At 32.8% G+C, this 23,788-nt stretch overlaps 1 long non-coding RNA gene across 2 annotated transcripts; it reads right to left on the bottom strand.

The window, feature by feature from the left end:
• Window positions 1-6,164: 6,164 nt before the first annotated feature.
• Window positions 6,165-23,231, bottom strand: LOC103847646. Of its 2 annotated transcripts, XR_004457159.1 has the most exons (5): window positions 11,499-23,231; window positions 10,945-11,357; window positions 7,682-10,448; window positions 6,555-7,537; window positions 6,165-6,496 (listed from the first exon to the last, which is right to left on the bottom strand). It is a non-coding gene; the product is annotated as an uncharacterized LOC103847646 (long non-coding RNA). The 2 variants fall into 2 exon arrangements; XR_004457158.1 differs by having other exon boundaries at window positions 6,165-7,537; window positions 10,980-11,357.
• Between the last annotated feature and the right edge of the window lie 557 nt (window positions 23,232-23,788).

The raw sequence follows: 23,788 nt of genomic DNA on the forward strand, positions 1-23,788 counted from the left end.
GTTGTGGTATATCTTTATTCAGATAAAGAGTTTGTCATCACAATTGAATCAGTTCAAGAGTATTAAGATCTAGTCCTGCAAAAAAAGAAGTCGTATCCAGTAATTACACATCTAAGTTTTGACTCACTATCAAGTTTTCTCATTTTTGTGTGATTATAAAATAAATTTGTATTTCGTTAATCTGAAAAAAAAAAAGAAGTTTCATTCTGCTTTGGCGTTCAGAATGAGAGGTCACCAAGTTGACAAAGGATGTTGCCATCCTCACTGTTGATGCACGTTCGACGGATCTAAATTAAAGTTCGATAATTTTGACAAAAATAATTAACTCTTGTATATTTTACTTATGGCATAACATCTAATGGCATAACATCAAATATTCTTACAATAAAGAGGTAAAAACTAGGTTAAAGAAAATATTATTCTCTGATTGAGTTTAAAGTCAAAACATAGAGATGAATTAAAAATGTTAAGAGACTAAATGGAAAATTGTGCTGATTTGTTAAGATATTTAGTTTGAAAATTATGGACTAAAATTCTTCTAGGCATAGACTAAAGCATTGTTGTCTCTCAAATTCTATTCACTGTTTTGGTCTCTATGTTTAGTACTTGATATCTTTCAGTTAAGTTAATGTCCCTTTGTCAGTGATTTTTTTTTGGCAACCCCTTTGACAGTACGAAAACGTCCTTGAAAGAATAAAAATGCATAAATAGTAGATAACTGTTCTGTATGTATTTCATGTGTGCTTATGTCGACACTCTTTCTTTAGGTCTAGTTTCATCTTACTCCACAGTCGGAAGTGTTAATTTCGATAGGCTCAAAAGTTTCTTTTATTGACTCTACAATTTTTATAAAAAAAATTCTTCTATTTTAACCTCATTCACATATATTTTCAAATTACTTTTTGATAAATTAATGTCTTTTCACTTTCTATCTTAGAAACGCTTAACTATAGATATATTTCTAGATAAATGAACCAAAAAAAAACTTTGACGATATAGATAGATAAATCAATTTTTTTAACCATTTGGGTAGAATTTTTATATATCAGAAATAAAAAGTTATAATCATTTTCACTCACAAAACAAACATCCTCGTTGAGCACTAGAACATATTATCCTTAACAGCCTTTCAGCTAAGAATCGAGACAACTGACCATTTCTGATTCTTTTTAATGTCCATATATGTTCCTCATATGTATCCACAACACTTAAGGCTTGAAAGATTTATTTTTACTAAACATGTAAACACCATCTTATCTTTCTTAGTACTTTGATATTAGCACTATATCACAAATTATTTTTCGATCTCCTTTTCAATATTCCAGTTTATTTTGAAATTCTTTTTAAAAAAGCGACCGAAAGAATAATACATTTTGGTGATGATATAAGGACATAATATAATTTTCTTAAGTTTTTTTACATATACTATTATATTCCAGAAATCAGAATATGTTTTGACTGATCTAAAATAGTTTAACTTTAAATAATAAAACATATATATTATAAGCTAAATTTCTCTAACCTTACAAAAATATTTTCATGATAATTTATTGTAATTTACATGTGCACTTATGTATTCATAAATTATATATATATGATCTGGAACTCTTTTTTCTTTTTGAAACTATTAATGACCGAAAGACAGAAGTGTCAAATATGAATCTCAATGTTATAAATGATTTAATCCAACGTTTATCCTCAGCCAATAAAGATTGTGTTTGAGTACTTAACTACATTTATCGTGGAATATTAAAAATGACGAAAGAGAAATGATACATTGATACTGTGGCCAAATGTCAGCATTAATATTTTCCTTAAAAAAATATATAAACTTTCAGCACTAATATTAGGTCTGGAACGGATCGGGTATCCGGACAATTTTAAAGTATCCGGATCCGGATCCTAATCCGGCAGATCCATAATTTTACTATCGTTATACGGATCCGGTATTTTCGGATATCCAGACGTCGGATATCTTTCTAAAAATTGTAATATCCGATGGATATCCGGATTCGGATTTGGATCCTTAAAATAAATAAAAATAATAATATTAATATATATATATATAAAGTATTAACAATAATTTTAATAAATATTTTTATATATATATTGTTTCTAATTATTTCTATGTATAATATTATAAAACTTACATAAAATATATTTATACTATTATAAAAATAAAAATATATTAAATAAAATTAATTTTTATATATAAATATTATTATTTTGAAATAGTTATTAATAAAACTTACGAATCCGGATATCCGGACTAAAAAAACAAGATATCTGGATCTGAATTCGGCTAAGACATATCCAACATTTTACTATCCGGATCCAAATTTGACCCCTCCGGATATTTGGATTTTCGGATCGGATCTCGGATCGAATCCGGATCTCTTATAAAAGTCCCACGCCTAATTAATATGTCTGACGCGACTACTCGACACAGGAGTTCATATATTCCTTTATTTACTTGGAGACTATTGATCTAATTTTAACATTGTTGACCCCTCAAGATCAACTAAAACAAAATGATGGATGCCCCAAAGTTGCATTGAAAACATATAATCTTAATAGTATATGTCTTCTGCTTTTTAACATTTTTTCCTAGAAAAATATTATATGGGCAAAGGATGAACATCAACCACTCTTATTGGTGGTTAAAGTAGTGGTTGTCTTTGGTATAACACATTGTGCTTTAGTGATGACTAGTTAATGTCGTAACAAAATCCATGTTCAAAACACTATAACTTTACCTTATATTTGATATCAGATTTAAAATTTACTTTTAAATGATAACTATATTTTTATAAATACTTTAGGTTTATCATGAAAAAATAAGAACTAACTCTCCTAAATTATTTATAAATGCTTTAAAATCAACCATACCCTTTAATTACTAAACCCGATTTTTAAAACGTGATATCCAGCTTAGTGTATTTCAAAACAAAATTTTAACATCATATTGTTTAAAACACGTTTTCCAACATTACTATATATAAAGTTCACAAAAAAATAATGATATAAAATTTAATTTATTTTAATTTAAAATTTATTCTACATTGCTTTTTAATCAATATTTTACTGAAAAAAAGATTGTTTTAACCAACCTTTGCTCGATAAATAATAATAAGATTTCGTACAAACATATGATAATACATAATTCTTAATATATATATATATATATATTATATCTCGTAAATAAGTGTTAGCTATGCCCACACTTAGATTTAATTTACAAACATGTAAATTGATGTTATTCAATCACAAAAAAGAACTAAAAACACAAAATTAGCAATAAATCTGTAATAAAATTATAACTAGAGCAAAAATAGTATGTATTTATTCAAGTGATTAGTAAAATTAATACAACTTCTTGTGAACATCCAGCGATGAAATCTTCAAGAGGCACAATGACATGAAAACTGGTTTGGTCCTTTGCTTTTTTTTTTTTCTGGCCTGGAGCAAAAGAGAAAATGTATGTTTGTACATAATGTTTATGTTTGTACCTAATGTTTATTACTGTAGAATATCTATTTGGGAATATATAGTTTATGTTTTAGGTGATACTTCGGATAAAACAATGTCATTTTAAATAGAATAGACTTTCTATTTGGACTTGGCTATTTGTGTCTCAGTGTTTGCAACTTAGACCTTTTTGGACTGCTGGATACAAGAATGGTTTCGAGCAATACCAAAGCGGATCTCGTTCGTCAACTTTGTTGAGTGATCTTTCCTCACGCGAAATTCAACTTTTGAGACAACTACAAGCTAAATGTACACCTCTGTTTGGTGGGAGTAAAAGACATTCTCATCAATTTTTGCAAATGAGACTCTGCTACTTTGCATGTCAACTACTGCTTGTACACTCTCTCCTCAACCGGTCCGGCTCAATCATGCAAACTGGTTGTGCGTCTAACCATGAGTGTCGATCGACACTAGATGAGTGTCAATCGATACCAGCCTTTGGTGAAGTTTCTTGAACTTTCCCGATGGGTATCGATTGATGCTAGTGTGGTGTCAATTTACACCAAGCTTTAGTTTTGAGTCTCGACCCTAATTTTCACGATGTTCTTCATCCTCCACCAAGATAGCATTATCAAATTGCCTAGGATTTGTTTCTAGCCTCTTCACGCTTCAGAAATCTTTTGAAACTGAATATCCAGCTCTTTGCTTGAGTATTCAGAGCTTCAAATTTCCCATTTAACTCAATGTAGACATAATCAAACTCTTAAAGTCTACAATCATATTCCGCTGACCCTTTAGGATTTTTTTTCATCACAGACTCCAATTTACTCTCTTGAATTGATGCAGCATCATTGAAAATTTGGTTAAGGAAGGCTTTTTGGTGTTAATTAAATTTATGATTTTAAATAAATAGAAAAATGATTTTTTACATGGAATTATAGATGTCTTAACTAATGTTATAACCATTTTTCAAATTTACGGGAAAGCATATAAGATTCTAAAACCTCATTAAAATAAGGTGATGACTATTGAACACGGGAAGGGATGGATTTGATACCGTGTAACAAATTTTTAGTATGTGACAGTTCAAGTGTTCAACCAATATACAATTGAAATAGCGATTTTAGTCTGATAACGCACTTACCAACTCTTTTTTGTTTGTTCTATGTTTAAGGAAAACCCACATACTCTATGATATCTTCATTTTTGGTGTGGTGAAGTGCGTTTTTTCCTATGTATTTCATATTTATTTAAATAAAAGCTACATATTGCATTATTTTAATTATATACAATTAAAAAATTCACTATTTTAACTAATAATCTAAAAATTACTCCAATATGCATTAAAAACTTAACTAAATATTCACTTATATTCAAAATATTAAGTATATTTAATTTTAACTAGTTATAAAAACGGGTTTGAAGTAGTTTGTCTAACCGTGACTTAATTCTCTATCTGATTATGAGTTGTGAAAAAAAATATTTGAATTAAGTCAGTGATATGACTCAAATTACTCTAAGGAGTGAATTACTCTCTCAAATAAGAGGTTCAGATGTAGTACTTAGGGATCGAATCCACAGAGACTCTAGGATTACTCAATAGATTATGGTTTTGAACTATTTCTAGATTGAATGGTTTATGGGTTTTAAAGCTGTAATTGGTTGGTGAGCAAGTTTATTGCTCGATTGATTGTTTTGAGTTTGTTAACAGTTGGTTGAAGTAGCTAGATTCAGGTATATTCTTAGGTATTATAAATAATACTTAATTTAGAAAATTAGGAGTTTATCAATATTAATTGTTCTCGAATTCAAACTAAGGTATAACCTTTATTATTATCAAATCTGGATCTCGGACCTCAACTCTCGTTATTTTGGTCGCGAGAAAGTGTCGATTGATAATCCAATGGGTGTATCGATCGATACACCTTTCAAAATATCGATCGACAGGGCTATCGCTGTGGCTGTCGATACTTCTTCCAGAAGGCTTTACGAACGGGTTTGATTTGTATTCTCTAAGTCACTAGATCAACTCTCGTCTGTATCTAGTCAGTTAGATCATTCTAGTTATTTTCAGGTATTGAGTCAAGCAATGGCTTGATCCCAGTTAATTCTAGGATCTAAATTTAAAGGGTGATCAATCCTAAACTTAGCGTTAATGCATAACTAGATGATTGAACTATATTTCTAAACATCCTAATAATTGTTGTGTCAGTATTACATTATCAACCTATTTGAGAAACCTAACAGTAAAGACTACTCAGATATATTCATGGAACACATGATTATGATGGTCTGAATAATATTTAAATAAATTAAATAGCAAAAGTAACAGAAATAATCAAAGCAAGGGAGTTCAAGATCTTCTATGTTTTGCAGTAAACGAGTAGACGTCATTTAAACCTTTCATGCATGTAAACCCATTTCATGAAAGTGTAAAAAGCTACAACATTTCATGCATTTAAACCCATTTACTCTCTAAACTCTAAATTTTCTACAATATTCTGAAGAACAAAAGTTAACCAGTTGACGGAATGGAGAATCTACGATTGCCTGAGCGGACGTTTGCCGCGAACGAAGAACCCAACAGCAAAAGGGTTAATACATACCATATACCCAAGAGAATTGAATCCATAATCGAGGCCCTAGATCCAGAGGAGGTTGAGTTTTTGCGAAACACCATGTTTGGGAAGATTATATCACAACCAGAAAACCCTCTTTTTCTGAAAGTTTTGGCCATTTTGTTATCGTACGTACCATGCGCGTGAAAAAGAAATACGAGATTTGGTTCCTCTTCGCTGGAAAACCAGTTAGGATGTCACTTCATGAGTTTCCTCATGTAACATGACTCAACTGCAAGAGGATTCCCCAGAAAAACAACAAGAGTAAGAAGAAGAATCCAATCAACGAGAAGCTATACTGGGGGGAATTATTTGGATCACTCAAGTCCTGCCAAGTAGATTTTTCCATTGAGATACTTAAAAAGGGCGGTGAAAGACAGGGAGATGCGTCTGAAGTATGAGTGCATGTCCTTTACGTCGTGTGTTCTACTTCCGACGTCTCATTTCCCCTGTATCATTCCAGAGCACGTTGAAATAATCCAAGACATTGAAGAATTTCTCTCATATCCATGGGGTAGGGTTGCTTTCGAAATGCTAGTTACTGGTATCACGAAGAAAGACGAGATTCTTCTATCTCAATCCAGCATTGCACTTCCTGGATTTGTGGACGCAATCCAGTTGGTGTTTATGGCGGCGGCTCCCCAGATAAAAGTGGTGGTTCCACAGGTTCCACAGACTAACTAGCGGTTGATTGCCTTAATCTAGTCTTATAACACCTCTTTCATTGATCAGCATCACCTCATTCAATGGAGCTGCGGAGGAGTTTGTAGATGACTGCGTACCCTCACTACTTGCTGTGGCCAATACCTGGGAGGGGGTTGTCACAGATAAACCATTTTTTGGTACCACCCAAGTGTCTCCATTAGTGCACACATTCATGAGGTACTGCTTGTTTGCTAACACCCAGCCTTGAGCAAGCATACTCTCCCAATAAGCCTTTCCATCAGATACCCCGCCATGTAAATCAGTCCATGATACAAAAGCGGGATCGTTAGCAGCATTGCTTCCCCGTAAAGAGTAACACTTAGGTGCTACAGCCCCGGTTGAGCTACCTATAACAGTGTAATTGTCCCTTCTTTTGAATAGGTAACGTGCAACAACATCGTTCCCTATTGTCACTAGTAGCCTCAGATCTGGTATTTCAAGGCGGATACCCCATGAAAAGATCCACATATCCATCTTCCTTCACATCTCCCGGAGGCGTCGCGATATCTCCAGAAACCCTCATCCACTCCGGGAACTCGTACGTTAGAGCCACGACTGTTTGAGCACCAACACTATAGCGTGTTCGAACAAGATCCATCAACGATGCATAGGTCTGGCTCTCATGAACCATGACCTCATATTTTTTTGTTCTGTTGGATCTTCCAGGAACAGCAACCCTCCACCACAAACTTGCTCCCACACACCAACGACTAGATTAACAAGCTGCCCCATGCTAATCTAGTTTTCTACAAAAAAATAAGAAATACCATTTTATGAGAAAACTAAGCCATGTAGTTAAAAACTAACGTACATAAGTGCTATGTAAAATCAAAATGTACAATAGCTCCAAAACACCATTAATGGCAAAAGACAAAAGTACAAGAACAAACCTTAATCGAAGGGATAACGACTACTGTAAAAGGAGTTTTTCTACTTTTGGTTGCTCTCTTTAACAGTCTTCGTTCTCTCTCTACCAGATCAGGTTGACATTTATGACATCGCAGGTCCTCTTTAATTAAAAAATCGGAAACCCTAACATTGGGTGATAACCTCTACAATCCCCCATTCCCTGCTAGAACAAGATATTCTCACCGATTCTCTGTAGATATCGTTTTGTACCTTACACGCCTCTCAAACATAATGAGTGGTTGGGGAAAAGTTAGCTGGAGACCTACCCTTCTACAGGAACCTAAGATTGTACTTTGAGATATTACGCCGACTCAATTTCTACTGTCGGATATCTCCTAGAACACAACTGTTTCCCCCTTTCACTCTTACGTGTAACCTAAGTAGGGGTAAAAATGTCACATGGCACACAAAATTGAACAGGGCTTGCGGGTTCTTTTTAGATTTGGATACTTTACCAATTTGTGACCTGGCCCAATAGTGTCTTTAATTTATAGCTGTATTATATATTTATTTTGCATTAATTGTTATCAAAATCACATTACTTTTTTTTAGAACTATGCTATTTTTTTTTTCAAAACTATACTATTTCTTTTATCAAACTAGGGGCATTGGAAAGAGTTCTTGTTTCATCTCAATATTTGTTAGGGTTATTGTACCTGTGAATTTTGCGTTTTGTGTTGATCATTGTTTTTCAAGGTTTTTATTGTTATAAGGTTAGAGTTGTGATGATGAACTGTGTATGTACTATTCTCCACTCATGAATGACTAAACTGTGTTAGTAATGTGATTGATATAGTTCGTGGTGTTGCTTTTTGGGTCACTGAGACTTATTGTTTGTTTGTCTTTTTAATTTGTTACTTGTACGGTTGAGATTACATAAATTATATTAAGGTTGTTGAGAGTACCTTTTGTTTCTGGATATTTTTTTCTCCAGTTTAGTTATGTGTATTAAGTAATAATTTTTTTTATTCTTATTATTTTGGTTATATGTTTTTTTTATTTTTAAACTTGTTGCTTTTACCGAACCTTTAAAAAAAATACATGAAGACTTGTAGAAATAAATATAAAATGAGTGACAATTATTATTTGGGCCATAATGAGTTTTAAACGATTATATGTATTTCTCATAAGAAAACAATAGCATTGGCCTGTTGACACTGAGCATGTAAGCTATTTTCATAAGACAAGAGCAGTGAGCAGTTGTTGCCGCTTTTGTGTTTGTTGAGATTGTCTCTTGTATCTCATAGTGTGGATGTGTTTGTTTCTCTTTTATTTGATGGGTAATATGTAAACATAAATCATTGTTAGTTGTATTTATTAGAGTTTGTAACTTACTCTGCTTTTTTTGGTTAGGTAATTTCACTGATCTTGGTTGTCGTCTTCGTTTTCTTCGTAAGCACTGCGAAAGTAAGTTTGTAAATTGTTAAATAGCTGGCCGTGTATTTTGTATTTGTTTAGCTGGCTCAATGTATGTGTCGTTGAGTTTTAGTTGAGTTGATTTGTTTGGTGTATTTGTTTTGAAGTTTATTTGTAAGATTAGACAAAAAGAGAGGTGATCATTAATGATTCGTCTTTTTTTGGATTCTAGTTTTTGGTGTTTTGATTGTTTGGGTTATTGTGGTTTATTTTAAGATGTAAAATAAATATTTGTGTAAAATTAGATTAGGAAATATTTTTGATTATTGATGTTATCACAATATATACAATAATATAAAGAAAATTATGTGTTGATTGTTTCTTACGGATCAATGAGGAGACGGATAATGACTTAAGTTGTTTCTTTGGTGAGGCCAGAGCTCTGGACATAACAGATTTGCCCAACCACATCTGCGAGTTTAAATATAAGTTATGATATCGAAACATAATATAAACCCATATGCAATATGATAATATACCTGGGAGTTCTAGGTTTGTGTTCGCAATCACTTGGAGATTGTCGAACAGTCTAATCTTGACTGGAGATTGATCTCAGGAGCACCCGTGATGACTTCATCAATAATGGTTAGTGAGATGAAACGAATGAGGAATGGATGAACAATTATCTTGGCGCCTAGCAACCTCAAAACGATCGACTTTCACAATGAAATCTCACTACAAGAAAACACCAATTTTGTAACTACAAGAATAGTTGGAAGATAGTTGCAACTATAGATATTATGACTATTTTGCAACTACTTGATTCAGTTAGAAATAGCTCGTCGCAAATAATGTTGGTTGCAAATTAGTCCCAAAAGAGCGACTAAAGTAAGACTATATAGTTAGTGGTATATTAGCAACTCGTTTGTAACTAATGTCGTAGTTGCAAAAATAATTTGAGACCACGGTTTTGGTCTCCTATTAGTTAGTAAATAGTAGTTGCTAGTTAGTATCTTTTTACTTGCGACTAATTTAAAACATTTATAAGTTAGTGGCTACTTTAAGTAACTAATTTCTGACGACAATATTTATTTTTAGTTACAAATTAGTTGCAGTGGTTTGCAACTATTTAGCAGCCACATTATTGGTATGCTTACAAATTAGTTGCATAATTTAGTGACCACTAAAAAAAAAAAAAATATTCATTTAGAAATAAAAATTTATTATAATATTCGTTTTGGAATCAGAATTTATATATTAACTTCGAACTTAATCTGAAAGTCAAAAGTTAGAAATACAACAATTGAAATATTTAAAATTCCTATAAATGCAGAAGAAGTCGACTTTAAAATCTTTCGTTCCAGTTTCGAACCGGAACCATCAAGACCAAACCTACAAAATGAAAAGATAAAAACAAAGTTACAAGTAAGGCAAGAATGTATAGAAAGCAAAGAAATGAAAAGTTGAACCAAACATAATCAAAGCTCAAGATGTCATTACTAAAACAAGAAAACCATAAGTGAGAGAAAGACTTAACATGTCAAATTCAAGCACTGAAACAAATTGTAAGGCTTATGAGCCAAATAAGCAAGTAGTAATCCCAAGAGATGTCGTACTTTAAGCTAGAACATATCATTATGAAAGCAAACAAACCATAAGTAAGACACAGACTAAACTTGACAAATTCAAGCATTTTAACTAGTCGTAAGGGTAAGGCAAAAACAAATAGATTATCATGAAGTTAATGTAAGAGTTTTAAGGCAGACAAAGAAACCAAACACAATAAAAAGTTAACCAAAATGAAGTGGATTATCATGACGATGTAACCATAAGTGGTGGAAATCAGCCAAACTATTGAGATATGTTTTAAACACACAACTAAACTCACCAAAATGAAGGGTTGAAGACAAAACCATGACTCACTTTTGCAAATATGAACTGGATATGTGTGTTTACAGGTATTCTTCTCTGGAACTAGACCGGGCATCATTGGATGGGAAAGGAAAGACCTAATAATCAAATGGATCGCAGGCAAGGAGCTAAGATAAAGTGAGTGCTCACCATTTGACACTTACAAGCTCAAATAACACCAGACTCCACCGACTGAAGGAACGACATTACCTTCGTACAAATCCACAAATCAAAGAGACCACACAATTTTATTTTATTAAACATCTAGAATTAGAAGAACCCAAATCTACAATATGAAGGAGAAAAGGAGAGAACCCATTACCGAGTGGTGCAGGCTTCTTCTGAGGCTGATTGTTGACATAAGCTCCCGCTGCTATACTCTCCCTCCCTCTGCCACAGTTATCAACCCTTTCATCAGTCTACTAAAATTTAAAAAATTGGTGGCACTTCCTTGACATTTCAACGAACACATGGTGTGCTAAAAAAATGAGAAACAGAAGAACAAAAATAGGGTTAGGCTAAGAATATAACCTGGTGGAAAGGAACGAGTCCAGCTATCTCTCTTGGGTCCATTGATAACACTAGTTCGAGCCCCTTTCACCGACCACACTCTGTTTCCCAGACACACATCGAAACAACAACAAAAGGAAGGTTTTTTTTTCCCAAAATTACAAATTTTCGGCTGCGGAAGGCTTCTCAAGCTTCTTCCTTCTCTGATAAACCTCGACCTGAGGTACTTCTCTGAACCCATCTCCGTCTTCTTCCTCCGATCTAATTATCTCAGACCAAAGATCAACTGTCACCAAACACCAACCTTTTCATGTTATACATAATTCTGAGTATGAAGTGTGATTATCTAAAGAATTTAGCAAACTGGAGTGTGAAGACAATCAAAATTCGGTGAAGAGAAAATTCTGAGATCAGAGTGTGAAGAAAAGAAAAAAAATGATAGAACATAAAGGTCTAAAAGGAAGAAAGAGGATTTGGGTATGGAAAATCTATTCTCTAGAAAATGAGCGCTATATTAAAAAAAATTTGGACCTTAGAGCCAAATTGTGCGACCAAAGCGTAACTATCTAAAGGCATATAGTTGCAAAATAGTGACATATGGTAAAAGAAAATTACAATGAAATTTACCACTTATTTGTAACGCCTCATGTTTTGCAGTTTCAAATAATTGGCTAACAAGTAACCCTAACAATACCCTAAACCTTAAATATCATTTATTTGCTTTTTTAACTAGTATATAAGAGAAAACACTTGTTATATATCAATCTGAGAACTTATCAAATTATTAATGTGCAATAATCTAATTGATTTCTTTAACCCAAATCTAAATCATTGCATTTGAATGTATTACAAGTGGGTAGCATGGGTTTTGTGAAGATGTGCATGTCCAACTTTTACCAGTGATACAAATTTATACAAAATATAATCATTTTTGGATTTCTTCTGTTACCTACTAATGAAATATAGTAAAACAATTTTAAAAAGATATGTATTTTGGATAACTATTTAAGCAAATATGATTCCAGTGGCAAAGTAGTAATTCCTATTTGTGACTATTTTGTAACTTCTATATGTTTTGCCGTTGCAAATTAGTAGCTAAAGATATTCTTAACTCTAAATTCTTTTATTTTTAAAACTTATATGTAAAAAGAAATGGTTTTATTTAAATAAAATAACTTGAATCATTTTTGTAAAACAATCTAACTGGATAAATGTAAACCTAATCAAAATTACTATACATGAATGTAATACAAATAGATGATACATGTTTGTAAATATTTGTGAATGCTTTAAATTTATATAAAAAATACCCATTTATGGGTTTCTTACATTATTCTCTAATGATACATAGTAAAAAAATTGTGAAAATAATGTATTTTAGACAACTATTGAAACAAATTAGAAAATAATGTATTCTCTAATGATATGTAGTTGCAAAATAGTGACAAAAATTGCTACTAATTTATGACTAAATTAATTTTTAGAAGTTGCAAATAAGTCAAAAAATAACTGTACTTATACATATATATGTAGCAGACATTACAACTAATTTTTTTACTATATCTGGCATGTGTGATATGTTTTCATACCAATATTTAGCCACTGAATTGTTACTCTTTTTACTACGGTAAAAAATGTCCCAAAATTGTTGCTACTAATTTTCCACTCCTATAATTCAGTAGTAGCAACGCAGTTACAAATTGAATACACATACTACTATTTTGCAACCACAATATTAAACATACTAATAAAAATGCTATTCTTTTGATTAGAGTCACAAACGTATAATAAATATGTAGCTACTATTTTGCAACTATGATAATTAAATTATACAAGTAACTGATTTATAACTATTAAATTAAGAATGTAAGTTTTAGTTGAACATATATTGCTTTTTTTACTACTATTTTGTGTGACTACATAATTTAGTTACAAGAGAGTTACAAATGAATCCCAAATTAGCAACCGTATTACTACTGCATGTTTTAGTCGAAAAATTGCAACTAAGGTACAACCCATTACACATAATAACATAATAGTTGCAAATCCATTAGAAGGTAGTTTCACATATTTGCCACTACCAACCATAGTTGCAATTGTAGTCACTAAATTAATGTTTTCTTGTAGTGTCTGCTTTCAAAGATGTCATGTAATGATTAGCACATCCGACGGGAGTAAACCCATGAATCACCGAATCTGCAAATAATATTTTCAACAAAGAATCAAGAAATCAACTAAAACAATTATGTTAAATAAGTATGATAGATCGAAGATTAACTTACCTTTTCATCAAGGAAGACAACCGTGATTCCCACAAACTCCATGTCTTTCTTGAAGTTCAGGCAATCCCAGAAGCGGAGGAAGCAAGAGGCTATGCTCTGATTACTACGACTAAGATGGAGAAACTCGAAGGTTGAGTGACGGACGCTGAGACGCCGGTTTGAGGAACTGGAGAGGCAGAGAGAAATATTTTTTAGAAGATAGTTAAAGCTAAGAGGAATCAATGTGTTTTGTGGAGATGCGGATTGAGTTCATCAAAGATGAGAATCATATATATAGGGTTTACAGAGGGGCTATAAATCAGGAACATTTATGATCAAGCGATATAAGATGGCGACATGAAGAGTTCACCAGTGAAAAAATAGATTACGAACAGAGACACGGTGCAACTTTGTAACTCAGAACTATTTGAGCTAATGATGAAAAGAATCCAAATTTATGTTAAATGACAACAGTTTACAATATAAGAAAACTATAATTGTTGCAAACTTTAGTTTTTTCATTTAACGTGATGAATCCTATTTAAAAATGAAACCCATAATATACTTATAAGCCCGACCCTCAGAGGAAGCCGAAGAATTAAGGGCTTCCGACCTTGATAAATATATATTAGATTCAGCCATCAATGTAGAAAGTATCATTTAGCTTGGCGATATAAATGTTATTGTTTATATCTCAATAACTCGGATTCGAGCTATGGGCTACAGTTTTTCATTTAAAAGTGGGGTCTACAAAATGCTAACGTGGCGCGCTGATAAATGTGCAAAAACTGAACTATTATAATATAGATAGATTCATAAGCAGTTAAACCGTATTGCAGTTTAATTCCACACCCTTTATTTTACCAAATCCATCATTTCGGACAAATCACCTTTAATCCGCATAAAGTACTGTATTAAAGTATTCTTCATCACTAAAGGCACCATAACGCTCGAGATTAATTTACTAAAATTAATTCCTTTAAAGTATCATTCTCTAACCATAGTCATGATGACAGTTTATTTTTGTATGACATACCACACTCACACATGCACTCACACGCGTTTACCTGCACACACACACGCATATAACTGCGCGCACACACGCAAACACATGAATGCACAGAATGTATTTATTACAGTTTACATAAGTGTTATATAAATAGTTTAATATTTAAACAAGTGCATCTTTTTATGATATGGGTGTCAATTGCACACACAAGCACACACATAATTTCAAGTACACAGTAGTCAATCAACCGTTAACCGTTAACTTAACCGTTAAATCGCGCTCTCTCTCTCTCTTCTCTTAAAATATCTGAAAGAGATAATTTTTAGCTCTGTATTTGAATTGTATCCGATTAGAGATGTCAAACAGGTTTATCCATCATGTTCTGTCTCGTACCGCGGCGGATTAGTCGTCGAGCGGGTCACAACGGGGCCTGCGCGGACTGCGGTCTTCAAAATGCCAGTCCAAACCCCTACTGCAGAATATATAGGCCTTCGCGGACCGTCTCGCGGGACGTTTCCTTATCAAACCGCCTGCTACAACTTCTTTCATGAATGTTCAAGTAAAAAAGTTGTGTAAGAGAGTTGAAGAGAGATCATTAAGCTTCACTAAAGCCTTATCAAAATCAATGTCACAAAGCTCCGTTTGTGCTTGTGTTCTTGAGTTAAAATCCTTTTTTTGTTATCAACATAAGGTTTTATTAAGTTTGAATCTGATTGAGTTGTTGTCTTTGTAATAATTTGGCTCAAGTGTTGTATGTCTTCATCAAACCATCTCTCTATTTAATTATTTAGATTACAAAAAAAATCGTGAATCACTTTGCCAAATTATACAAGTGACGTGATATACAACTAACTTTTCTCCTAAACAACACCATTGTAACCAAATATAATTTAGGAAAAACACCATTTCACAGTACTGAAAACAAAACCAATCAACTTAAACAAGAAATATCACATTGTAATAAAGCAATCATAGTTTTGTGTAATAAAAAGATAAAACCAAATTAAAACACCACCAGAGCTCGAATCGTCATCGCTGTAGCTGGAGTTGTCATCACCGGAACTCGAATCATCATCACCGGAGCTCGAATCATCATCGCCGGAGCTCCTTATGTTTTCTGGGAGGAAAGTCACAAGAATCGCTTTCTTCTCACTCTCTTTCTTGTTTTTTCAGGTAAAATAAGAAACGAAGAAAAAAATGCGGGTCCATGTAATCGCGCATGACCCGTTTTGGTCCATCTCGTAAAAGACTCAGTCCTGCAAAGACCCGTCCCGCGAGACCCGCAAATTTACGGGCCTAGAAAACCTCGTTCCAATACCGTCCCGCGACAGTCCTTTACAAGCCAGGCCCGTGGTCCAGATCCATGATTGTCATCTCTATATCCGATTAAACATATGATATCTTTCCAAATTAAATTTGTTTTTTACAATTGCAGATAAAGTTATGACATGTTTGGATTTAGCTTTCACGTAGCTTCTTTTTTCTCCTATAATCTCGATTTTATGTTCTAGTTGAAACTAAAGATTTTTCCCTTTGTTTCGTTATTCATTAATGTATATTCCAAATAAGAATAAACCTTTTGCAAAGTATCTTTACTGAATCTATGGTTCAAGACTTTTTTTATCTACTTTGAAAATTTTGTGAAAATTCAGTAGAGTCAGAGCTTTCCACTATAAGAAGGTGTTCCATCAAAGAATATATCTATACAGAGTTAGATCTTATTGTCTACAGTCTAGAGTAGCTAACTAAAATCTTGATCATAGGATTTGAAAACTGCAAGAGTAGATTCATACCTGAATATAATTCTGTTCAGCTAAGTTATTAGGCGCACTTGCACGCTCATCTAATGTTGGCTTAGTGAACTTATCGATTCTATCATTAACGCCTATAGGTGTATCGATCGACACTCGTTCTGTATCGCATATGAAAGTATGGTACATATTCAAACATTTAGACTCACAGTGAGAGCTGGAGATCTTCTATTTGCATTTGAGTTCTAGAATATTATCACATGTTCTTAGCATTCATATCATAATTTGGATTACCTAAACCTAAAAGTCTAGCTTCTATCTTATCTATTTACAAACCACATCTGTCTTATTTATTTTCTTATTAATCATTTATTGTTTATTATATTCTTACCTAGTTTGATTCTACATTTAGTCTGATTTATCGTCTGCCCACACTCCATGTGGATTCGATCTCTAAGTAGAACCTCTTATTCGAGAGAGTAAAGCTGGATCTAGTATAATTTAAGATGTATCATACTCATACCTTTTTCGCTCCGGTCATCTAGTAAAAATGGCTGGGACAATTGTGGACCTATTTTAACACCTCTATTGACACGGATAACAGACGACAAAAATTGATCATTAGAGCAAAGACCAGGCCCATCAACATAAATGAAAGAAGGACATGCCAAATGCCAAGTGGATAAGTGAGTCATATTCGTTCAAGAGGTTTTCCACGATCTTAAGAAACGATTATGAAGATCGAGAAAGAAGACTATAAAGGAGGAGGAGATCAAGAGAGAGGGACACACATTCTTAACCCTAGATACACTATACACTCGTCCTCGACCTAGATCTCATACTCTGGATACTTTTGTCTTAGATTGTATTCATTGATTCCATTGTAACCTTCATTTTATTCCAATTTTCTTCAGTAATAGAGTTTGTTTTTGTCAACTGCAATCTGATTACATCGTTATATTTTAAAGATATCGTTGTCCACGTTATTTTCTTTCCTTACTCACAATCAGTGAAATACTTAGTGTGAATTTTAAGATCCACAAGTATCAACAATAATAGCGTGACCAAAAATGAATACACTTTGGAGATATAAGTAATCAAACCAATTCTATTAAATCTTTCACTATATACCACAAATTGAGATTTAACAAAACCTAGATTTTGATCCACGCTTACCAAGCACGGGTTTATTTTTTTAATTTAATAATTTTTAATATAAATTTTTATATAAGATAGTTTATATGTTTGGCCATATTATTCGGAACCGAATAATCAACCCATACCAAATTGAAAAAATGAAACCAAACTTAAACCAAAATTTATAAATAACTGAACATATCATATATCTCTAGAACCAAGATAAATAGATACCTGAATTTTTAAAATACAAATTATATACCTACAAATATTAATTATATGTAATTTCTCAATAACCAAATATCTTAAATATACTATTTATAAGCTAAATTATCCAATAAAAACAAATTACTCAAACTTTTTTTTCAAATATTTAAAAAATATCTTAATAAGTCCTCAACATTTAGTCTAATTTTCCAATGGAACCAAAACACCAATAAGTGGTATTCACAGTCAAACCAGTAAACGCAGTCACCGTATATAATCTAGTTTCAATTTAATAAAAAAATCATTATTTTAAATATTTTAAAATCTAAAACTCCTATTAACTCGTGAATCTATACCGGATGACATGGTAAAAATCTAAAATAGCATGATAATATTTTTCAAAATTTGATTAAATTTCTCCAATAAATTTTACTAAGATATAAAATTGAATAAACTACATTGTTTTTATGTTATACATTCTAGTTTATAGGCTTTATAATGACTTTTTTAAGATTAAATTTTTGATTTTTAAAGATAAAATTATTATTAAGTTGAGTATAGTTGAGTTAACTATAAATGTTAAAAATAAATAGTATATTTTATCTAAACATAAAAAACTTTCTAAATTGCTATAATTTTCTGAGAAAATATTTATACAAAACCCTTTCCCCTAATAAACCCAGTTGTAAAAGATTTTCATCACAAAAATAATCTAGGAAGGTTTTCAAAGAAAAAGCTATACTTTTGAAATATAATTAAGCTTTTTGTTGTATTGTGAAGTATTTCTCTAATCGTAATTGGAAGTTAATATGTTTTGACCGTCGAATGGTATCATGTTTTTAACTTTTTGTTAACCGTACTTGCATCATGTATTTATGTTAGTTTGGGTCATAAAACATTTAATATGAATTAAAAATATGGTATTGTCCAGATTTTAATTACCAATAAATCCAAATGTTTTTATAGTAACTGCTGGTGTTAAAAAAAAATGATCGTGGGTTGTATGATTATTAAATTAGTTATAAAATAATTTGTTTTTTTTTAAATAGGTATAATGACACAAAAGTAATATTCCGAGGAAAAATAGAGGCAAAATATAGCAATGATTCTGGATTAATAATATTGATGTATAAATCTTTGGTGTATCATAGTAAGTTGAGTAATAAATAAGAGCATTATTATTTTATAGTTAGAGAAATATAAGGTAATTGATTATTGTATAGTTAGAGAAATATAGGATGAGACCAAAAAAATATTTAAGTCTAGTGAATAACTCCAACAACCTTTCATAAGTAGATTTTTTGGTGCTCCTTCCCTTTTAATAGTATAGATGTACGTGAAAATAGTACTTTAACAAGAGTATTTTGTATCATTTCCCAATATATTAGATTCTAAGACACATCCGCTATATATTTATTGAGGATCATTTAAAAAGTTGTAACTTTAAGTTTGTACTAATTGAAAATAGATTCTGCTTAGGTGTGACTTAATTAGGATGCCAATTTAGCTTACATGGCAGCTTAGGATGTCAATTTAGCTTACGTGGCAGCTTAAAAATCAATTGAAAAAAATATTGATTACTTTATATATAATTGAATAAAATTAATTAATGAAGTACAGCTTAGATTGCCCTTAGTGACCACAGGAAGATGGTGTTTCACGGATGGGTCTTGGAAAGATAAAGATGTTTTTTCAGGACAAGGTTGGCTTAGTACCCTTCCAGGGTTTAAGGGTTTGTTAGGGGCAAGGAATGTTAGGGCAAGTTTATCACCTCTTCATGCGAAGATAGAGGCATTGACTTGGGCAATGGAGTGTATGAAAAACTTAAGACAATATCAGGTCACGTTTGCAACGGATTGTTCTCAACTGGTGAAGATGGTTTCAGAACCAGAGGAATGACCAGCATTTGGAAGTTACCTGGAGGATATCAAGCTTTTGAGAAGAAGCTTCACCAACTCAGAAATTGTTCATGTTTCGAGGACGGACAATAAAATGGCAGATCGCTTGGCACGCAGTGCTCGGATACAACCGTCGTTCGTCATACACATGAATGCAGAGTTGCCACTATGTTTTACGGAGTCTATATGAGTCTGTAAATGTTCTTGCTGTCAAAACAAAAAAAGAATAAAATTAATTAAGTAAAAATTAATGTAATAAAATATTTTTTAAAGTTCTTATGTATTCGCTTGGCGCAGGAAAGCACTTAGTTATAAAATAAAAAGATCATTTCTTTTCCATCAAATAACTATTTTATTACTCAAAGTTGAGATGGTCTGGGGAACAAGACCAAAACAGAACAACCAATGTAGTACATGTCCCTATGAAATAATCTTGCTATCTTAGCTAATGAATGAAGACATTTTCAGTACGAGGAATAAAACAATCGAGAACTTTGTGAATCTACTCTTCATCTTCATCAGCTCCTTCAGTTCAGTTGAAAAGTTAGGCCATAATCCGGGATCTTGAATCATTGAGACTAGATCCTTACATTCGAGCCAAAATCCTGGCACGTCGGCAGTTGTAGCATGCACTTTATTACCCATGAGAGGGCCTTCAGCTCCGAATGAAGTGGCTAGATTCTTCTTTGTTGGTTTCTTGATTCCAATAACTGAGTTACTCCTATCCTCTAGACTTTATTCATGTCCATCCATAACCACTGAAGAGTATGTCATGTGTCCATGATCCATCTATCCTACATTTCTCAGAGATTGTTACTTGTTCATGATGTTGTATTTCTACCGGTTCTTCCTGTTTACGATTAGCTTCAAACCATACATGGTATTCGGACTCAGCGTATCTAACAGCCTCCAATGGGTCCATGTCTGTCCCTCTGAATAACTTATCGTTTCTCGCTTTCCAAATGTACCATATAATCTAAGGGTATGAGTCTTTATCCATCTCAGGATCTTCAATATCATTCTTCCGCTAGAATAAATAGTCCATGTTTGCGTAATGGCTTGCACTTGGTAACACCAATGGTGGGGTCGGGGTTGCTGCTAGGACCCACATCGGTAAAGCTGGTGGACATTCAAAGTCGGCATGGTTAATATTTCAACTCCACATCTAGGACAATGGTTGTGACATCGGATATGACAATGTATTAGGTTGTTTGTCACTGCTAGTTGTCTCGTTTTCCATATAATGTGTCTGGTTTTCGGTGGAACTTTTATCTTCGAAGCAAAGGGTTAGAGTTTTGTGATTCTCAGTTCTATCTATGTCTCCATTGTTTTTCTATTGAGCAAGTTTGTTGTTATCGAGTAGATGGATTTAACTGTGTACATACTACTCTTTGTATAACTCCAGCAATATTCGTCTCAATGAAATCCTTGACTCATTGCCAAAGATTGGATCAATAGGATGTCACTGTAATTTTCCTTGGTTAATTTCCCTTAGTTAACTAAAATAACAATAACAAATATGTAAAACTAGGTGATTCTCCTGTGCTGATGTACATATATAAAAATTTATAATATTAATTAATTGTTTGATTTTATTTTCTTACAATTTTATATAATTTATATACATGAAAATAAATAAATATTATTTCATGTAGACATATGGACCTAATATGTTTTAGATGAATAAGACCTGTAATTTTATTTCAAGAATTTGGTTTGTTTGCATTAAATTGCATATATTTCTCTCAAAAATAAAACTTCATATTTTCTAATTAGGCTAAATATATTCATATTATGTTTTATTTCATTTTTTGGTTCTTATTTTAATTTTTTTAAAAAGTTTTTTATAGTTTATAACTTTATATATATTATTTCGAAAGAAATGAAAAATCTAAAACTGTGATCAATATGAAATTGCATAAAACACGATAAATTAATCTTTTTAAATTTCATATGATATAAATTATTTATAAAATAACTAAAACATAATAGTTGGTTATATTTTGCTTTAATGTTATATTTATTCTAAGTCATTTCTAATTTATATTTATGAAACGAAAACAAAATATATTTTTGAATAATATTTAATATAAGGATTTGGATTGCACTACAAGAAAACTCAAGTTTAACGAGGAAAAACAAACCTCGTAAATTTACGTCGACTTTACGAGGAACTTACGTGAAAAATAGTATCATCGTTATTTCCTCGTAAACTACTGACAAAAGAAGTTCGTCGTAAAGTCGATGTAACGTGACGTGTCATTTACGAGGAAATAACGATGATATTATTTTTCACGTACGTTCCTCGTAAAGTCTACGTAAACTTCGCGTGTTATTTACGAGGAAATGATTTACGTGTGTTTAGCGAGGAAAATTCAAATCCACCAACTTTGTAGGTGTTACACGTTTTTTTTGGCACCTAATTAATTTTCATCGTAAATTCATAGGAAAATTACAACTACCAGATTCGAAAATTCCCATAAATATGGATGTTTGAACATCATTTTAAACACACCAACAACAAAAAACGTAAAAGAAAAAAATGGCTGGCTCCGGAACTATTTACGAGTTGCGGAAGTGGATGTATATGCACACATATGCTAACGGGAGAGTGACGAAAGAATACCTTGCGGGGCTGGAGACATTTATGCATCAAGCAGATTCAACACCGCTCGCCCACGAAAGTGGTAAGATGTTTTGTCCTTGTCGAAAATGCAACAATTCGAAACTGGCAAACCGTGAAAATGTTTGGAAGCATTTAATAAATAGAGGTTTCACGCCAAATTACTATATATGGTTTCAACATGGACAAGGTTTTAGTTATGATCAAAATGAAGCTAGTAGTAGTAATAGCAATTTTCAGGAAGAACCGGTTGATCATCATTTGCATAATGAACATAGTTACAATCAGGAGGAGATGGTAGATTATGATAGGGTTCATGATATGGTAGCTGATGCATTCGTAGCTCATGATGAAGATGAAGAACCTAATATAGATGCAAAAAAGTTTTACGAAATGTTAAACGCGGCGAATCAACCACTTTACAGTGGTTGTAGAGAAGGTCTCTCTAAATTGTCGTTGCTGCTAGAATGATGAATATTAAAACTGATCACAATCTACCTGAAAGTTGCATGAACGAATGGACGGACTTGTTTACAGAGTATTTGCCGGAAGACAATGTGTCTGCTGATTCTTATTATGAGATTCAGAAACTGGTTTATAGTCTTGGGTTGTCTTCAGAGATGATAGATGTTTGCATCTACAACTGCTTGATCCATTGGGGATATAACGAGAAGCTAGAAGAATGTCGATTCTGCAAGAAGCCAAGATTCAAGCCGCAAGGACGGGGACGTAATAGGGTACCGTACCAAAGGATGTGGTACCTACCAATTACAGACAGAATGAAAAGATTGTATCAATCAGAGCAGACTGCTGAGAAGATGAGATGGCATGCCGAGCATACTCAGACGGATGGTGAGATGACTCATCCATCAGATGCAAGAGCCTGGAAACATTTCAACAAAGTATATCCGAATTTTGCTAGCAATAGCCGCAATGTGTATCTCGGACTATGCACAGATGGATTTAGTCCGTTTGGAATGTCAGGGAGACAATATTCATTGTGGCCAGTCTTTCTTACACCATACAATCTGCCACCGGAGATGTGCATGCAACGGGAGTTGCTATTCTTGACCATATTAATACCTGTTCCGAACCATCCAAAAAGATCCCTGAATATTTTCTTACAACCACTGATAAAAGAGTTGAAGGATTTGTGGTCAACAGGGATGAGGACGTATGACTGTTCAACGAAGATGAATTTTACGATGCGAGCGATGCTTTTGTGGACCATAAGTGATTTTCCTGCCTATGGGATGTTGTCTGGATGGACTACACATGGGAGATTAGCTTGTCCATATTGTAATGGAACGACAGATGCGTTTCAACTGAAGAATGGTAGGAAGACAAGTTGGTTTGATTGTCACCGTCAGTTTCTTCCCATTGGCCATCCTTACCGAAGAAACAAGAATTTGTTTAGGCACAAAA

Source organism: Brassica rapa, chromosome A01, assembly GCF_000309985.2.
Source record: "Brassica rapa cultivar Chiifu-401-42 chromosome A01, CAAS_Brap_v3.01, whole genome shotgun sequence".
Classification (NCBI taxonomy): Eukaryota; Viridiplantae; Streptophyta; class Magnoliopsida; order Brassicales; family Brassicaceae; genus Brassica; species Brassica rapa.